The 18,959-nt window shown below is 36.5% G+C and overlaps 1 pseudogene; it reads left to right on the top strand.

Annotated features, from left to right (window-relative positions):
• The first annotated feature begins 460 nt into the window (after positions 1-460).
• LOC109254665 (DNA-directed RNA polymerases I and III subunit RPAC2-like) lies at positions 461-18,104 on the top strand (annotated as a pseudogene).
• The last annotated feature ends 855 nt before the right edge of the window (positions 18,105-18,959 follow it).

Genomic DNA, 18,959 nt, shown 5'->3' on the forward strand with positions numbered 1-18,959 from the left:
ATTGATGGCTTCATTCACATGCCTGGGCATCTGCATTCTGCTTGCAATGTATTTCCTTTCTTGTGATACAAAACATGCTGCCATTAGTTTCCTCATGGCTTGAAGGTGAGGGGGAACAGAAAGAGAGGGCAGGGAGTAGCTCTGCCCAGACCTCTGAAACGCCACTTACCAACCCAGAATAGGAGGTACAGCAATAAGAGGCCAGAGAAGGAAAGAAAGGGAGGAGAAAAGTATTAGAATGAAAAATGTAGCCTAGTCTCTCCAATAATCTCAGAGAAACCTCAGGGAATTTAAGCTGTCAAAGCAATAAACAATAATAATATTTGTAATCTTTAAATGAAGCATTTTACAAATTACAAAGTGTTTAAGAGCCATTTTTCCCTGATGTGACCTCCCTACTCTGCTTCTCCTTAGGTACTCCCTATAGTCACTGAGGGCTGATATCTCTTAATACCAGCGAATGGCCAACACCTTGGTTCCCACCTACCGTCTCTACACCAGCAGAGGCCCACAGAGGAGATGTAAGAGAAGAGGGAGGAAGGCAAGGCCTGGTTATATATAGTTTTGCAGAATAAAGTGGGAAAGTGTCCCTTTCCCCACCATGTGTGCAGTGGAGAGTGACACCATGGCTTCAAATAGTTAATCCTGCGAATGTTCCTAGGAAATCTGCCACATAGTCTGGGTTGTTGAATAAAGCATTCAGCATCACTGATGAAAACACTACATGGGAAGCAGATCTATGTATATGCAGGGAGAAAAAAAGCCCCTCCATGTGAGGTAATAAATATAAAAGTCACCATCAACAAAGACCCAAGGAACAAAAGAAACCTGAATCAAAATGACAGGCTGCTTAAGATCAGTAAACTATAAATCCAAATATTTAAATGTTTAAAGATATAATGTAATTTCCCTTTCAGTCTACTTAGTCTCTGCCAAGAACATCACAGGATTCTTTAATAATGGCTGATGGGTTTGCTTGCAAACAGAGTCCCATAGTCTGTATTAATATAGATGTTACTGGTGCATGTCACATTTTCCTCACATATATAAACTTGCAATGCATTAGATTCCTGTCACCATTAAAATGATTAATAGCTATTCTTCAATATATTTTATTTTTTTCTAATTGTCATAAAATTCCATGCCTGCAAGTGTTGTGCTTTCTTCCTTTTTTCCCACTTAATTCTATTTTAAGTGATGCTATTAATGATATTTCTCTACTTGAAATAATTAGATAATCTAAAACTGAGAAATAAGCACTTTCCTTTCCTCATTGTTTTTTCCTCTTCTTTATCTCTAACAGCCCCAGGAGATCACAAACATTTGTCCTTTGGGCAATATCAGCAGTTAATGATTCATGTTCAAAGGCTCAAAGTTGTCTAATTAACAAAAACCAATGTTTTACAGAAGCCATTTTTGCTTTCAAGTTAATAGCACACAGCATATATATATACAAACACTGGATTGCATGCAAGTCTCCAAGCTTATGGTATGCTATTAATTCAAAACTGCCCAATTTCATTTTATCTGCCCCAAACTTCAATCATTAAAAATGTACCATTTTCATTTTATTCTGTTCTGATTTATTGGTGGCTTTACAGTACAGTTCACACATCACATCATCCTATAATATGCTCATAAAAATCACTTTTCAGTTATTATTAAAATATGCACTTGATTAATGAAAATAATATTAGCATATTTTCCATAAAGCAAATTCTTAATAGTATCCATTATTAACAAAATCAGAATCTCTTAAATAGTCCCATCATCCTCTTAGTGTAAATGGTGCCTAGGCTAAGTATTTCCTAGACAGCAGACATTCAGTAAAACTTGTGGTACTTTACCACTGGGACATCATGAATTTTTATAGAGAGACTGACTTTTAAATGATAAATATTGACATTTCTAAAATACCAGTGGCTCTGAAATCAGCAATAATCCAAACAAAACAGATAAAACTTTTGTAGCATCATCATGATCTTAGATTTCAAACCAAGGTTGATCCCAGGGAATGAAGTGCTTGTTCTTCCACAATATCTGAATACTGTGCATGTCCAGTTACTATAACTGCTCACTTTTTTTTAAGTTTATTTGTTTATTTTGAGAGACAAAGTGAGAGTGGAGAAGGGGCAGACAAAGAGAATCTCAAGCAGGCTCCACATTCTCAGTGCAGAGCCTGATGTGAGGGGGCTCAAACTCACAAACCAGAACCTTGAGATCATGACCTGAGCCAAAATCAAGAGTCTGACGCTTTACAGGGTGAGCCAACCAGGCACCCCTAACTTCTCACTTTCTTGTATGGGTTCACACTAGCAGCAGGGATTGTATCTTTGCATCTTTCCAGTGGTTACAGCCTAGTGATTAAGAATATATTTTCAACTGAAAGCTCTCTTAGTTTGAACTTAGTCTTCATGCTTTGTACTTTATGTAAGTTGGATAGGTTACTGAAACTCTAAGTGCAGTTTCCTTATCTGATAAGTGAGCATGAGAGTATCTATTTCTCTCATAAAACTGATTGGAAGAATAAAGGAGATATATTTAGAGTGGTTTGGTTAATACTCACCAAATATTAGTTATTATTATTTGCACCCCTAGTATCCACAACCCAGGAATGAGAATATAAGTCATTCATGTTATTAAAAGAATAAAATAATAAATTAGGAAGACAAATACTAGTATTCTTGTTTATAGATGAGTTAAACCTGCTTCAGCAAAGTAAAATAATGTGCCCAGTGTTCATCAGCTAGTAAATGACAGAACTGGTTTTCAAACTTGGGTCAATTTATGTCCAAACTGTAGCAAAAGATTTGCTGTCTCCTAGAAAAATCTCTGAGCTTGCTATTGATTGAGCAAATGCCTACGTTTCAAAAATGAACCAAGTGTTGTTGTTGTTGTTGTTGTTTAAAGAACGATTAAAAAAATATCAGGCAGAAATGTCATGGGCCTCTCTCCCAAATCACTGCCAATTTATCTGCTAAGGAGCAATAGCTATGAAATTGGGACTTTGTTCCCAAATACTCTCCCAAACTCAGAAAAATGGGGGACAGATGATACTCTGACAGCTAACTTTCTCACGTAAGTCTCTGCCACTCTCAATCTTTGTCAAAATGGATTTCTCATAATTAAGAAGCATGATTCTCAGAGGAGACAAGTGGCAACTCAATAGTTCAAAATCTGCTGAAAATTCTACTGCATATTGAAGTGCCCACACACTTGAGCATTCTTACTCATTTCTCCAATCCCAAAGGCTTTGCTTAGTGAAGAGAGCAAGAAAACTATCTACACAAGAGCACTTTAAGTAGGTGTTCTCATTCTTCAGTGATAATTACTTGAGTTACTACTCATACCGCTGATATGGAGAAAAGAATATTTTATGAGAAGGAAATGAGTTCATTTATTAACTCTAGGTAGATGAAATCCTTCATATTTGTTCATCTAGTAGAAGTTATTACTAAGATCAATGTTCTTTATACATACATTTTATACAAGATCCAAGTTTCACTCTTAAAGCCCTGCTACGGTATCTCCCTAATAGATATGTAACTTTTCTTCCTGTGGTCTCGCAACTGAGGCTACAAGTTCCATATAAGTGTTTTTAATTGTACTTGATCTATCTACATTTAAAGGACTTCACTCTCAAGTCATATGCTTACAAGATTTATCTTTTCCTTTCATACCTTGTATTCATCAAAGGGAATTAGGTTTCATTCTCCCAGAGCTAAAAGAGATGATATAATTTAAAATATTAAAGAATTAGTCATTAACAAGTTGCCCGAAAAATGTGATGGGTGAGGTTCATGCATGCACTCATTAATAAGTGAGTACTAAGCTGCTATAACGTGCAGGAGGCATGTCCTGGAGATAATGAGATCTTAGTCCTAAACTCCTCTCTAGTACTAATTACTAAAACAATGTAACAATGGCTGTAAGACATTTGGAGATTGAAAAATAATTCTAGACCAATCTATTTGTTTTTGTTGAAGGCAACAAAGGAAGATTTCTGAACATTCACGTTTCACAAAATACACCTCCCAGGTATCCTGATATTAGAAGTTATTGGGAGGTCAGAATAGAACCAAAGTTTAGAAAGAAAAACTATCAACATTTTAATATCTGTACTCTCTGTATGCCTTTCCTCCTGTTAATAAGAAAGCGTCCTCATTCCTAAAAACAAACAACCTATTTCCTCACCTTCTCATAGACTTTTTTTCTAGAATCAATGTGTCCCTCTCTTGCATTATTTTCAATAGCATACAAACATGCTTTATGTTACCTATGGAAAAAATGGGTATGTAATGCAGGATTCAGGGGCTGGATTACATTACCGCTTCTAAGTATTCACTACGTCTTCATTAGAATGTTAAGTACACATATTTACCTTTTACCATGTGAGGTACAGGGCCTTCTGGAGAAGTGTACTTGTCTATCTCATTGTCATTGGGCTTAGCCATGTAATTGGCTTTGGCCAATGGGATGTGAACAAACATCAACTATGGCAAATCCAAGCAGAAGATTTGAGACAGTGCATAGTAGAGTTCTGTCACTTGCTCCCTCCTTCTTCCATCAAAGGAGCATGCCCAAGTTTGGGACAACACTGTCAGCTTGTGTCCAGAAATCAGAAGACTCGGGGTATATGGCCATAGCTGACCTCTAGCTACTGAATTAATGTAATCAATTTTTTAAAAAATGATTTTGATTGTTTTTTTTCATTGCATTCATTGTTTTCATTGCAGTATAACCCCTTTAACCTCTCCCCATCCATATTACTCTGCTCTACTTCCTAGCAAAATTCTTGAAAAAACTGTCTATTTGAATATATTTCTATTTCTTCACTTTCTATCTTTCTATTAATCCTCTACAATCAGGCTTTGCACCTCACCCCCCAATTCCACTGAAATCACACTTAGCAAGGTGTTTTGCTTATCTCCAACACCAATGATAGTTTCTCTATCCTTCTCTGGCTTGACCTCTCAATGGCATTTGGCATGGTTGTCCACTCCCTCCTTTTTGAAATATTCCCATCTCTTCATTTCTTCAGATTTACCTTCCATTTCACTGGCCATTCCTTCTCAGACACTTTTGCTAGTTCTCCTTCCTCTTTTCAATCACTGAAATGTGAGTACACCAAAATGTGTCTTTGGTCTTCTTTTCTGTTTATACATTCTCCCAAATGATCTCATCTGGACATTGGTTATTTATTTGTTAGTTTTTGTTTTGTTTTATTTTACTGTATTTTATTTTATTTTAGAGACAGAGCACATGCATGAGCTGGGGAGGAGGGCAGAAGGAGAGAGGGAGAGAGAATCTTACTATTCTTCTCAAATAAATGCATTCTAAGGTTAAAAAGTTTTCTTCTGAATACAGCTTTATTCTACATAATTTTTATTTGTCTGGAAATGTTTTTAATTTGCTTTCATTTTTGAAGGATGTTTTTGCTCTGAATTGATTTTGAGGTTGTAAGTTCTTTTGCTTTAGCATTTCAAGTATGTCATCCCATTTTTTCTTGGATTTTATCACTTACTTTGTGAAGTCACTTTTCAATGTTATTGTTGTTTCTGTGAAGGTAATATTTTTCTCTAGAAGCTCTTAAGATTTTCTCCTTGCTTTTTCTCTTTTATTAACAGTTTTATTGTGTTGCTGCCTAGGTGAGATTTTCTTCATACTTATCTATCTGGGAGTTTATAACACTTTTCAAATCTATGGATTAATGTCTTCCATTACTTTTGGAAAATTCTCAGCCATCATCTCTTTACATTGGGACTTTATTCTCTTTCCTCTACCCTTCTGAGATACAATTACCCTTATATCAGACCTCTTCATCATGTCCCTTATAGCATACTAAAGATGGCCAGGTTATTTGCCCCTCTTCCCATCAAGGAGCAGAATCTATTTTTCCTATGACCTTACCTTCTTGTAATCTGGACTGGCCCTGTGATGTGATTTAATTATGAGTGCTTCATTTCTGCAGCAGGTACACAGTGTATGGTCCCTGGACCAGCCATAAAAACATCATCTTGAACTTGTTAAAAATGCATATTTTTGGCCTTATTCCAAATCTACTAAATTAGAAACCGAGATGATAGGGAACTGTGAGTGTTTTGTGGCAAATTCCCTGGGTGATTTTGATGCATGATAAAGTTTTAGAATAACTGTCTAGGCAATGGTCATTGGTCCAAGAGATGATCAGATGAACTAAGGAGGACATTTGATTTCTTCTCTATGATTGTATGAACCCTAGAAGGAGGAAGCTCTCTTCTCCTAGTGGCATTGCTAAGGTTGTATGATATAACCCTGAAGCTGTTGACAGCCATTGTATTTTACTTCGTAGAAAAAAAGTCCCTATGGAGTGGGACAGAATGAGACTGACACAAGGTTAAGATAGAGCCCAGACAACTTTGTAAGAACCCTGAATCCAATTGTGCCTAAAGCTTCAGATTAGTCCTTAACTTTTTAGTTATGTGAACTTTTTTTTCCCTCAAGCTAGTTTGATTTAGTTTCTGCACTTAGAACTAAAGAATCCTGACTAATACACAAGAAAACTTCCACTTCCTCTTCCAAACGATAATCTCATGCAGTGCCCCTAACATATAAAATAGATAATTATAGGTCTTCTCTGAATGGAACAGAGATAGAAAACTTTGAATCTTACCATGTGGCTTTTCCCAGGCCTCCCTCAGCAACTCCTGGAGACTTTTCTCAGAACAACCCTAAAGTTCTAGGCAACATAGATTAAAACCTTTTGGGTAGATTATGACATAACTTCTTCTGCCTGATTTCAGTTGCAGCTGTGATGTAAAGTTGATTAAGGTTGCCCAACTCAAGCATCCTGCTGTGTGTCTCTGCTTGTCTGTCACTGGGATTTCTCTCAAGACACTAGGTTTCATAGAAGTTCATGCTTTTGAGGTCAAGCTTCTAGAGGGATGGGTACAAAAGTGTCCTGGTGTTACATCCTGTGGAAGCACATTTCTTAGACACATTTTCTATAATTCCAGAGGATCTCCAGTGGGATTGGGCTCTAGGGACCCATGGAAGTAACAAGATCATTGCTATATCTTCTTTTTCTTTTTTTCCCTTCCTTATAGCCTGTGTGTGTGTGTGTGTGTGTGTGTGTGTGTGTGTGATTACTTCCAAAATAAGCCACCTATACCCAGTCCTTTTCTCTGATTCTGCTTTTGAGAAAACCTAAACTAAGACACCAATGTTATAAAGTATAAAACTGGGTGTTAGAGTTAACTTATGAAATAGGCTTAATCATTTCCTTTCTCCAGGCCTTAGATGCATCATTTGTAAAACAAGGACATTGAACTAACTGCTTACTTAGTTTATTTTAACTCTGAATTATCAGGTTCCTTCTCACTTTTATGTAATTCTTCATACTGTTTCAGAATATTTGTGAATAATTACACATGAAATGAGAATGATGAGGATGGCCACTCTGAACATACAGGCCCTTGTGGTTTTTCCCTCTTTCCTAAACACCTTTATTCATTTTTCTCCATATTTTTCCTCCAGATGACTTGTCTCACATTTCTCCTTGGTTGGTCCTTGTAGATGTGGACCCAGAAAAACAAGGAGATATACCCAGCCCTGAGCAGACTACACAGGGCTATTTTGACATGCCAGAAGCTCTCAAAACCACTGATATTCAGAGCCTCATGTGTATGTAGGACATAAAGATTGAGAGTAAAAACAAGTATAGACCAAATACAATCAACTATCTGGTTGGCTAAACACAGCATAATAGACTTAGTACTTTAGGGCTGGAGCCAAAAATACTCAACAAAAAATGGCTTCAATTTCATATTGATTAAAAAAAATGGAATGTTACACCTGGGGATCCAGCTATAGATTTCAATCTACTTTTCCTTGTAACTTGAGACAAATTGAAATCTATGATAATGAACACAATTAGGAAGGGAAAGTCTGTTCTCTTCTTCCTTTAGCAACTAGAAATGATCAATTTTAAACTACATTGTTGTTGTTGTTTCACACGGTGGTGGCTTCCAATGGGGCCTTAACACAATGATTATGTTGATTGCTGTTGGGAAAAGAAGAGATGGAAGAGATGTGTTCTGTTTTAAAAGGAAGCAGGAGGACTGTGGAGGCTGTGACACAGAGGACATTCCTGCATACAGTTGTCAGGCGAGAGATTCCCCCCACACTCTCCAAGGACTTCCATTGGGCTGCTCTTAACACAAGAGGGTTAGCAACCACCTGCAGAGGTTGTTTAAGGGATTCATAAAATGAACAAATCAAGAGACTAATGATGCTGGAGAGGATGTGGAGAAACGGGAACCCTCTTGCACTGATGGTGGGAATGCAAACTGGTGCAGCCACTTTGGAAAACAGTGTGGAGGTCCCTCAAAAAATTAAAAATAGACCTACCCTATGACCCAGCAGTAGCACTGCTAGGAATTTACCCAAGGGATACAGGAGTACTGATGCATAGGGGCACTTGTACCCCACTGTTTATAGCAGCACTTTCAACAAGAGCCAAATTATGGAAACAATAAATGTCCATCAACTGATGAACGTATAAAGAAGTTGTGGTTTATATATACAATGGAATACTACTTGGCAATGAGAAAGAATGAATTCTGGCCTTTTGTAGCAACGTGGATGGAACTGAAGAGTGTTATGCTAAGTGAAATAAGTCATACAGAGAAAGACAGATACCATATGTTTTCACTCTTATGTGGATCCTGAGAAACTTAACAGAAGACCATGGGGGAGGGAAAGGGGGAAAAAAAGTTACAGAGAGGGAAGGAGGCAAACCATAAGAGACTCTTAAAAACAGAATAAACTGAGGGTTGATGGGGAGTGGGAGGGACGGGAAAGTGGGTGATGGACAATGAGGAGGGCACCTGTTGGGAGGAGCACTGAGTGTTGTATGGAAACCAATATGACAATAAATTTCATATTTAAAAAAAAACTCCACAAATGGATATTAGTTACGGTCCAGTTATGTGGCTACATCATGGATGATTTTTGTGTGCAAAATTGTAAATTTAATTAAATGAAGAAAGTTACTACTTATGCTTTATTTATGGATTTTTCATGCCAGAAAAAAATAACAAAAATAAGTTTCAATACTAATAAAATATAACAAAATACAAAACAAACAAAAAAAGGGACTCATGCAGAGTTTCTTTCGATGGGTTTTCGCTTTCTCCATTTAGTGCTTGGCGTTTGAAATTCCTTTGAGGTCAGAGCCCTTTCTTTGCTAAGTAAAGAAAAACTCCAAGGGAAAACACCCTTGTAGAGATATAGTGCAAAGAGTCCTGAGTTGGGAGTCAGGAAGCAGAATTTTTGTCTTTGCTCTGCAGATAATTAATTTTGTGAAATCAGGGAGGTCACATAACCTTTCTCTGGTTGGGTCTCCACATCTCTAAAATGAGTGGGATTAGAAACAGTGATTTCTGTCATCCTTTGCAGCTCTAAAATCTGGATTATTGATGGAAAATAATGCTAATATTTAAATGGCAGATATTTTTTTTTTCTTAGAGTGGATCAGATGAGGAGAGGTGAGTATCCAGGCTTAGAGAATCCGAAAGTGGCCATGGATAGAGAAAGGATGAAATGTGTTTCTTTACAAGTTTTACCTCTCATGCTTATTACCATCCCATCTGCAACAATGCATGAAATGACATAAAATATAGTAGGAGGCTTAGAATAGTCTAAAATTAATAACTTTTATTGAAAGACAGACCTAGGTTCTAATCCTGACTCTGTCACTTATATGTGGTCACCGTAAGTTATCTCACAGTCCTGAGCCTCAGTTTATACACCAATAAACTGAGGATAATAATACGTTCATTATGGGGTGTCAACTATCCTGGGAAGTGATGGTCAGGAGGAAATACTCACCGGGAGGAAGATTATAAAGTTTTATAAGACAATTTTGTCCTCTGAATGACATTGTGTGTCTCTCTAGTTACAGAAGATGATAGAGTTCTTCTATCTGCAGGGTACTAATGTGAAAGATGGAGGGAGTCACTGGGCGTGCTAATGCTTTGGTAATTACACCAACAGTTAAGTTACATTATTATTGCTCAATGCTGTGTCATTTCAAAGACGGCAACCAGTGTTGATACCATTAGAGCTTGCAACATTTTCCCAAAGTGGTGATGCATCACAGATCTCATCAATATCACTTTGAAGATGGACTCGGATCCAGACACATGAAAAGCAAAAGCATGGTTATGGATCACTGCTGTGCAGCATGTGGGCTGTGTTCACACAGAAACAGTCTGAAATAACTGAAAACACTATTTTGATGAGAATAGTCTGAAGTGAAACCCATGTTTATTATTAACACTCATGCTAATGTCAAAAAATCTTATTAATTTTGTTGTATTCTCATTGATTTGTTAAATGTAAAGCTTCAACCATAGCAAAGAGTAAAACATCTAAGGATATATTTTTAGTTGATGCTGGAAATTCATCATTCCACAATGTGCTCTTTATACCTCGGAGATGATTTGATGATTAAAAGAAAACCTGCTAATATAATCCCTGATTTTTTATTAAAAGGCTTTTAAATTCTTCTCTAGACACATGACTCCCCATCTTTCTAGTATTATGTGATCAGTCTCCAACCAAGGGCATTTGAAAATTCATCTTAACTCTGCGGATGATGGAGTTTGAAATTCTTAAAACTTCTGTGACAGTTTTGGCCTAATATGAGGACCACTTAAATTTAAAATACTGCAACTTTTCAGCTCTGCCTATTATCAAATCAACAAAATTTATTCCTCCTTTTATTTCCATGTAGTAGGAATAATATTTAGATTTCCTGCAGCTCATTCCTGCAGGCTGGGGGATTGAGATGCAGATTACTTTTGGCTACTACGAAAAGTTAGTGTAGGAAAACATGCAAGTTTCCAGTAATCTTCCCTTCCTCATCTATCAATTAATAATTCCTTTTAAGTGAAATAATACAATATATACTTTACAGGTATTACACGGTTCCTTATCAGAAGTAGAAAGAAGACTCATAAAATATAAGAGGCTACCCGCTTCTTTGTAGTTATAGTACATTTATAGGTAAAACTACTAACCGCATTTTTTTTGTGTGTGTGAAAGATATTTTTTTCTGTGTGAGAACACCACATACATCTTAACTTCTTATGTAACACTGAATACCAAGTACCTACATGCGGAAAGGAAATAATCATCTCCATTCTGAAGATTACTGATGAGCATGACAAGGTCCCAACTCACAGCATCCCTACAAAATCATTTTATTAAGAAAAATTTCTTCTATTGATAGAGAAACAGTGGGCTGTATATTTCTGTTTCAGTAGAAAACTACCCAGCTTTTATTTAATTACCGTGGAGCCCCTTTATCCATTATAATGGATGTGCCATCAAGCAGCAACCAGATTTATTTCCTGAAACACAGGAGCTTTGCAGTGTATAGTAAGTAGAATGTTTCTGTTAGCAGAGAATAAAAACAGCTGAAGGAACTTAGTGATGTAAAGCATGCCATTGGACCTCTTATAATTGTATTCTATTTGCTAAAAGTTCAAAATGAGACGATAAGGGAGGAGGAAATAGTATGGAAGGAGACAGAAGAAATGATGAAAGAAAAGGAGACAGAAATAACTTGAATTGTTTCTGCTTTGCAGCTTGTTGAATCCTTTCAAGGATTTCCTGCATGGTTTGGTTGGTATTCTGATTATGAGATGGTTGGATGCTAGCTGTGAGCTCATCACAGGGTGATCATCTTGGTATATTACCTGTATCACAAAGCTGTTATCTGGTTAAATAAGTCTTGCCTGGACATCTCTGCTCTGGCAGGATAAATTTGTGAGACATTAATTTGTTTTATTATGGCTGATGTGAAAGAATTGGTATGACTGGGAGCTAGATGTGTGATATTTACAAATGATGGTCTCTTTTTTCACAATGTAGCCTAGTCTTTTGTGTTCTCTGTCTCAAGGGCATTTCCTAGGGCAAACATAGAAGTTGTTTGAAGGCAGTGTTTCACTTAGCTTTTGTGACTGTTGAGGAAGAGGAAGCAGAAGCAAGAGAGAGATGTGAACTTCCCTAGAGCGAGAATGGGGTGGAGGATGGTGGATCCAAGTACATCAGAAACCAGCACCCTAAAGTTTAGTTGTGTGCCAGGTGGTGGGATCTCAGAAGGGATTGGTGGTGTGTCCAGACTGTGGAATCTGCAGGTAGGCTGGTCAGAGGATGACCTTTTACCTAGACTCACTTTCCCCAGAGTCAGCTCTTTATCTTGGCTTGGCCTTTACATTGGAACCTGAAAAGACTTCTAGAGTAGGGGGTGGGAGCAGAGAGAATGCCTCTAACGGTTGAGGTTGAACCTCCTGATAACTTGGCAGGATGAAGACTTGCATTAGTTTGCTAAGACTGCTGTAATGAAATACTACAAACTGGATGGCGTAAACAACAGTAATTTATGGTCTCATAGTTCTGGAGGCTGGAAGTCCATGATGAAAGTGTCAGCAGAGTTGGTTCCTTCTAAGTGCTGTTAAAAAGAATTTGTTCCACGCTTCTTCCCTAGCTTCTGGTGGTTTACTTGCAATCTTCAGCACCCTTGGCTTGTAGACATATTATCCTGATCTCAGTTTTTGTCTTCATCAACTATGCACATATTGGTTGTTTTAGTCATTCAGGGCTGCTGTAACAAAAATACCATAGACTGAATAGTTTCAAAAACATACATTTATTTCTCACAGTTCTAACGGCTGGGAAATCCAAGATCAAAGCACCATCAGAGCCAGTGCCTGGTGAAGACACTCTTCTTTGTGTTCAGATGTCTGTCTTTTCCTGGTATCCTCATATGGCAGAGAGGACGGAGCGAAAGTAAGCTCTCTTGTGTCTCCTTCTATAAGAGCATTAATCTCATTCAAGGGGGGCTCCACTGTTTTGACCTAATCACCTCCCAAAGGCCCCACCTCCTATCATCATTACATTGGCAGTTGGCATTTCAACATATGAATTTGGGGAAGGGGGAATTCATTCTATAACAGTGATGCCACTTACTGAAATAGGAAAAATTGTGAGAAGGAAAGATCTACAGGGTGGAGAAAACCAATAGTCTTTTGGCCAAGTTCATATCAAAAAACCTGTAGACACACAGATGAGGATGTCAAGTAAATAGCTGGATAGGTGAATTTTGAGCTAAATTGAGAGGTTAGAGCTAGAAAGTCATTGTCACTGTCATATAGATTATATTTAAAACCAAGGTTCAGGGGCACCAGGGTGGCTCAGTTCACTGAGCGTCTGACTCTTGATTTCAGCTTAGTATATACACTAAAAGGATCATTTTGTAGTGGATAAAAAATATTGAATCACTATGATACACACATGAAATGAATAGGCTACTATATTTCAATAATATTTATCTTTAAAAAAAGTAACGGGGGCACCTGGGTGGCTCAGTCGGTTGAGTGTCCACCTCAGCTTAGGTTATGATCTCACGGTTTGTGAGTTCAAGCCCCCCCATCAGGCTCTGTGCTGATAGCTGGAAGCCTGGAACCTGCTTCAGATTCTGTCTCACCCTCTCTCTCTGTTCCTCCCCCTCTCACACTTTGTCTTTCTCTCTAAAAAATAAATAAAAATTAAGAAAAAAGTAAAAAACAAAAGTAACTTGGAAAAAAGCCTGCTCAAGAAGAAATGAAAAATGTAAATGTTTCCCTTTTTATATTTTCAAAAATTGAATCCATAGTTTATAATCTTCCTACAAGGAGATCTCCAGGCCCTGTTGAATTTTTATAACCATTTAATAAAGAAATAATACTGATCTTGATGAGGGAAACAAAGGCAGGAGCAATGTAGTTTAAATTAAATCTGATTACAGCTTGAAGCCCACTGATAGATGTCTGAAACATGCAGAGCATGACCTTGTTCAAGGAACTCATGGCTGTCTTACTTCCTTCATGTTTTTGTGTTATTAAAGACTAAAAGTAACCTTATCTTAACAGCAGCTAGCCCCTCAAGGTCCTGAAAGCCTTGCTTCCAAATTTTTTAGAGACTTATGCTATCCCTAACCCCCACTAACTTAAAAGTATAAAATCAGTCACTCCTCACAAGCCCAGTGCAGCTTTTTCTACCTACAGGTCCTGTCCCCATGCTTTAATAAAATCACCTTTTTGCACCAAAGACGTCTCAAGAATTCTTCCTTAGCTGTTTACTCAAGAACCCCATCAATCTTAGCAAACTTGAAGATATTAGAAACAGTGTGAAACAAATAGCAACTCAGTATATTAGGCCAACATAATATTATCCCAAAATGTGACCCAAAAAGAAACACAAGTCAATCTCTGTTAAGAACATAAATGCATATATTCTAAGAAATATTAACAAATTAAATCCAGCCATTCATAAAAAGGCTACTGCATCATGATCAAGTTGAATTTCTCCCAGAAACGCAAATATGGTTTACCTTTCAAGATATTAATCCATAAAATTTACCGTATTAAAAAGAAAAACAAAATCATATGATCATCTCAGGAGATACAGATAAACCTTTTATAAAATTCAATACCTATTTAAGACAAAAACTCAATAGACAAGGAATAAAAAGAAATAACCTTAATCTGATAAATATTATCTACCAAAAACTGTTGGGGGGGGGGACTACAATTAATATTATACTTAATGGTAAAATACTGAAAGATTTTTCTCTGAAATCAACAATGAGATAGAATTTTCGCTATCATCACTTCTGATGTCCGAACCACTGCATTAAGGCAGAGGTAAAAGGTATAATAATTGATCAGAAGAAATAAAAATTGTTATATGCAGATGATATATGATCATGTACATAGAAAATCCAAGTAAGTTTGTGAAATTTTTATATTACTTTATGACTTTAGAAAGTTCACTGGAAACAACATTAGTGAAAAAAATTTGTTGCACTTTTATCCATAGAAAAATAACAGAGAAATAAATTATAAAAAGAAGACCACTTAAAATAGCAGCCCCCCCAAATCAACTATTTAGAAATAAATCTATTAAAAATGAGCAATTGTGCCAAACCAAAAACTACATAACATTATTATTGTGGAGGAAGGAAAATACCCAACTCCAAACCCCGTTAGCCATCCTGTTTCACCTAACTGGGAGAAACTGAGAAGAACTTGTGAAGTCCACAGCCCAGCAACACAGGCTGGCTGAAAAACTGAGACTTGAACATGAGACTAAAGAACACTTCCCCTTTGCCACACCTTACCACCACATCACTAAACATCTATTTACCTAAGTTCCTTTTACCCATACACCATGTCTGGCTTTCCACAAAACATCAGAAGGCCTACTAATGGCAAAAAGCACAGTATGAAGAGACAGAGCAAGCATCAGAACCAGACTTGATATGACAGACATGTTGGAATTATTAGACTGCAAAATTTAAAATACCTATGATTACCATATTAAAAACTATAAATGGAAAAAGCAGACAACATTCAAGAACAGATGGATAATTTAAGCAGAGAGATGGAAATTCAAAGAAAAAATTTAAAAATGCTAGAGATCAAAAACACTGTAACAGAAATGAAGAATGCCTTTGATGGGCTCATAAGTAGACTAAAAACACCAAAAAATTTCCTGCAACTAAACAGCTATGTTAGCAAGGTTGCAGGATTTAACATTAACACATAAAAGTTAATCATTTTCCTATATAACTGCATTGGACAAGTGAACTCTGAAATGAAAACCAATACCATTTACATTAGCATCCCCTCAAATAAAATACTTAGGTATAAATATAACAAAATATATACAAGATCTATGAGAGATATTCTACACAATTCTGGTGAAAGAAATTAAAGTACTAAGTAAATGGAGAAATATTCCAGGTTTATAGAAAGGAAGACAATATTGCTAAGATACCAGTTCTTCCTAAATTGGTCCATAGGCTCACAGCAATCCCAACCAAAATTTCAACAAGTTTTTGGATTTTGACAAACTGATTCTAAAATTTATATGGAGAGGCAAAAGATTCAACAGAGTCAATATAGCACTAAAGAAGAATAACAAAGTCAGAGAACTGAAATTACCCAATCTCAAGATCTTTTATTACACTAAAATAATCAAGACAGTGTGGTATTAACAAAAGAATAGACAAATACATCACTGGAACAGAATAGAGAGCCCATAAATAGGCAAATATAAATATAGTCAACTTAACTTCAACAAAATTTATACAACAGAGAAAAGATAATTTTTTCAACAAATGGTGCTGAAACAACTGAAAATCACATGTCCCCCCAAAAATCTAGACACAGATCTTAACAGTTCTCACAAATATTAACTCAAAATGTATCACAGACCTAAATGTAAAATGCAAAACTATAAATCTCCTAGAAGATAACATAGGAGAAAATCTAGATGACTTTGGGTATGGTGGTGACATTGTAGATTCAATACCAAAAGCTGGATCCATGGAAGAAATAATTGATTAGTTGAATTTCATTAAAATAAAAAACTTGCACTGTAAGAAGGACACTGTGAAAAGATGAGAAGACAAGGCCCAGAATGGGAGAAAATATTTACAAAAACATACCTGAAAAAGGACTGTTATGCAAAATATACAGAGACCTCTTAAAATTCAACAATAAGAAAACAAACAACCTAATTAAAAAATAAACCAATAGACATCTCACCAAAGAAGATACAGAAATGGCAAACAAGCATACAAAAAGATGCTTAACATCATATTTTACTGGGGAATTGCAAATTAAAACAACACTGTAATACACTATAAATGCAATGGGGAAAAAAAAAACAAGAACACCAAATGCTGATGAGGATGTAGAATAACAGGAACTCTTATTCATTGTTATGAGTGGAATGCAAAATGGTAGAGACACTTTGGAAGACAGTTTGGCAGTTTTTTACAAAACTAAACATACTCTTACCATATGATCCAGCAATCATGCTCTTTGATATTTACTTAAATTAGTTGAAAACTTACATCCACACAAAACCTGCACATGAATGTTTATATCAGCTTTCTTTATAATCACCAAAAATTGGAAGCAATCAAGATATCCTTCAGTAGATGAATAGATAAATTAACTATGGTACAACCAAACAATGGAATGCTATTCAGCACTTAAAAAAAAAAAAAGAGCTATCAAGCCATGAAAAGACATGGAGGAAATGTAAATGCACATTACTAAATGAAGGAAGCTAGATGAAAAGGTTATGATTCTAACTATATGACATAATGGAAAAGGCAAAACCAATGAAATAGTAAAAAGATCAGTTGTTGCCAATGGTTAGAAGGGAGAGAGTGATACAAGCAGAGCACAAAAGATTTTTAGGACAGGGAAACTTTTCTGTAGGACGGGATAATGGCGGACACACGTACTGTACATTTGTTAAAACCTGCAAAATGTACAATATCAAGAGTGAACTCTAATGTAAACTATGGACTTTGGGTGATAATGATGGTCAATGTAGGTTCATCCGTTATAACAAATATACCACTCTGGCTGAAAGTGTTGATAATGGGAGAGGTTGTGAGTGTGGAGGCAGAGGATTCATGAGAGCTCTCTGTACTTTCCACTTAATTTTGCTGTGAATCTAAAGATATTCTAAAATAAATCCTATTAAAAATAGGTGAGATAAAATCTGATTAGTTGCTTTGCTGGAATGTTTTGTGATATGGGTTAGAGCCTCTGATCAGCAAGCACCACCAGAAGATCCCAGAAGCCTCTCCCCACAAAAGAAGAGGACCAGGAGTTGGAGAGAAAAATACTTGGGATTGAAGACCTCAGTGGCTGAAGGCAAGAGGAAGACAGCCCTGGAAATGGTTCAGGCAGCTGGAACAGAGAGACACTATGACATTTGTACGCATGAGGGGGATGATACTCTAGGAAATTCTCTTGGTTACATGATCATGAAGAATTTGGAAGTGGAATTTTGGGATTACACTACAACCCATCCTTCAGACAGAAAAATTAATTTATACATTCAGATTCGAGGTGCTCTTCCAGCTGTTGAGCCATTTCAGAGGCCTGAGTGAGCTCAGGAATATCTGCCGAAATGTGCCAGACAAATGTGAGGCCAGCATAAATGAACATAAAGATCAAAAAGCAAGCAGAAATGAATCCACATTCTAGTCCCTTATGCACTATGCAGGGAGGACTATCCTCTAGGGTATTCTCTTCATGATCTTGCAAAACCCAGATGTGGAAGTTTGTGATCACAACATGGTTTGTCCTTCAGAAAGATGTGCTTCTGGCTATTAACCCATTACAGCTGTTAGAAGCCCTGCAAGAACATTTGTATTCATCTAAATACAATTCCCTCTTTTATTTAAACTCAAAAAAAAAAAAAAAAAGAAGAAGAAAAAGAGAATATCTTATTAAATGAAGAACTATACAATGCTCATGGACTGGAAGACTTAATATAGTAAAATATTAATTATCTTTAAGTTAGTCTATAGATTCAGTGCAATCCTAATCAAAATCTCAGCAAGTGTTTTAAAAACATAAATGGATAAGTTGCTTGTGAATTATATATGGAAATTCAAAAAGCCAAGAATATCCAGGTGTATCTTCTTTAGGGACAGTTGCTGTTGATTTGCTATTTTCCTTTGAATGGGCCATACTTCCTTATTTTTTTTGTATGCCTTGTGATATTTTTGTTGAAAACTGGACATTTGAATCTATCAATGTGGTAACTCCAGAAATCATATTCTTCCCCTTTCCAAGTTTTGCTGTTTTTTTTTGCATATTTGTGTTTGTGTTTTTATTGTTGTAGGCTGCTTCTGTGCCAAGGATCAGCCTGAACTGCAAACTTAAAGTCTTCTTAAATCTTTCATGAAGGAGCATCTTTCCCTGAGCATGTGAAATCACTTCCTAATTTTCCTCACATATGCTTTTAAATGTCTTAATATTTAGGGTCTGGCTCCTAAACACAGAAAAAGTGAAAAATGAAAGCAGGAGAAGGGTCCTTGAAATCCCCTGGAAGTC

Source organism: Panthera pardus, unplaced genomic scaffold (genome assembly GCF_024362965.1).
Source record: "Panthera pardus isolate Hobbes unplaced genomic scaffold, ASM2436296v1 HiC_scaffold_8, whole genome shotgun sequence".
Classification (NCBI taxonomy): Eukaryota; Metazoa; Chordata; class Mammalia; order Carnivora; family Felidae; genus Panthera; species Panthera pardus.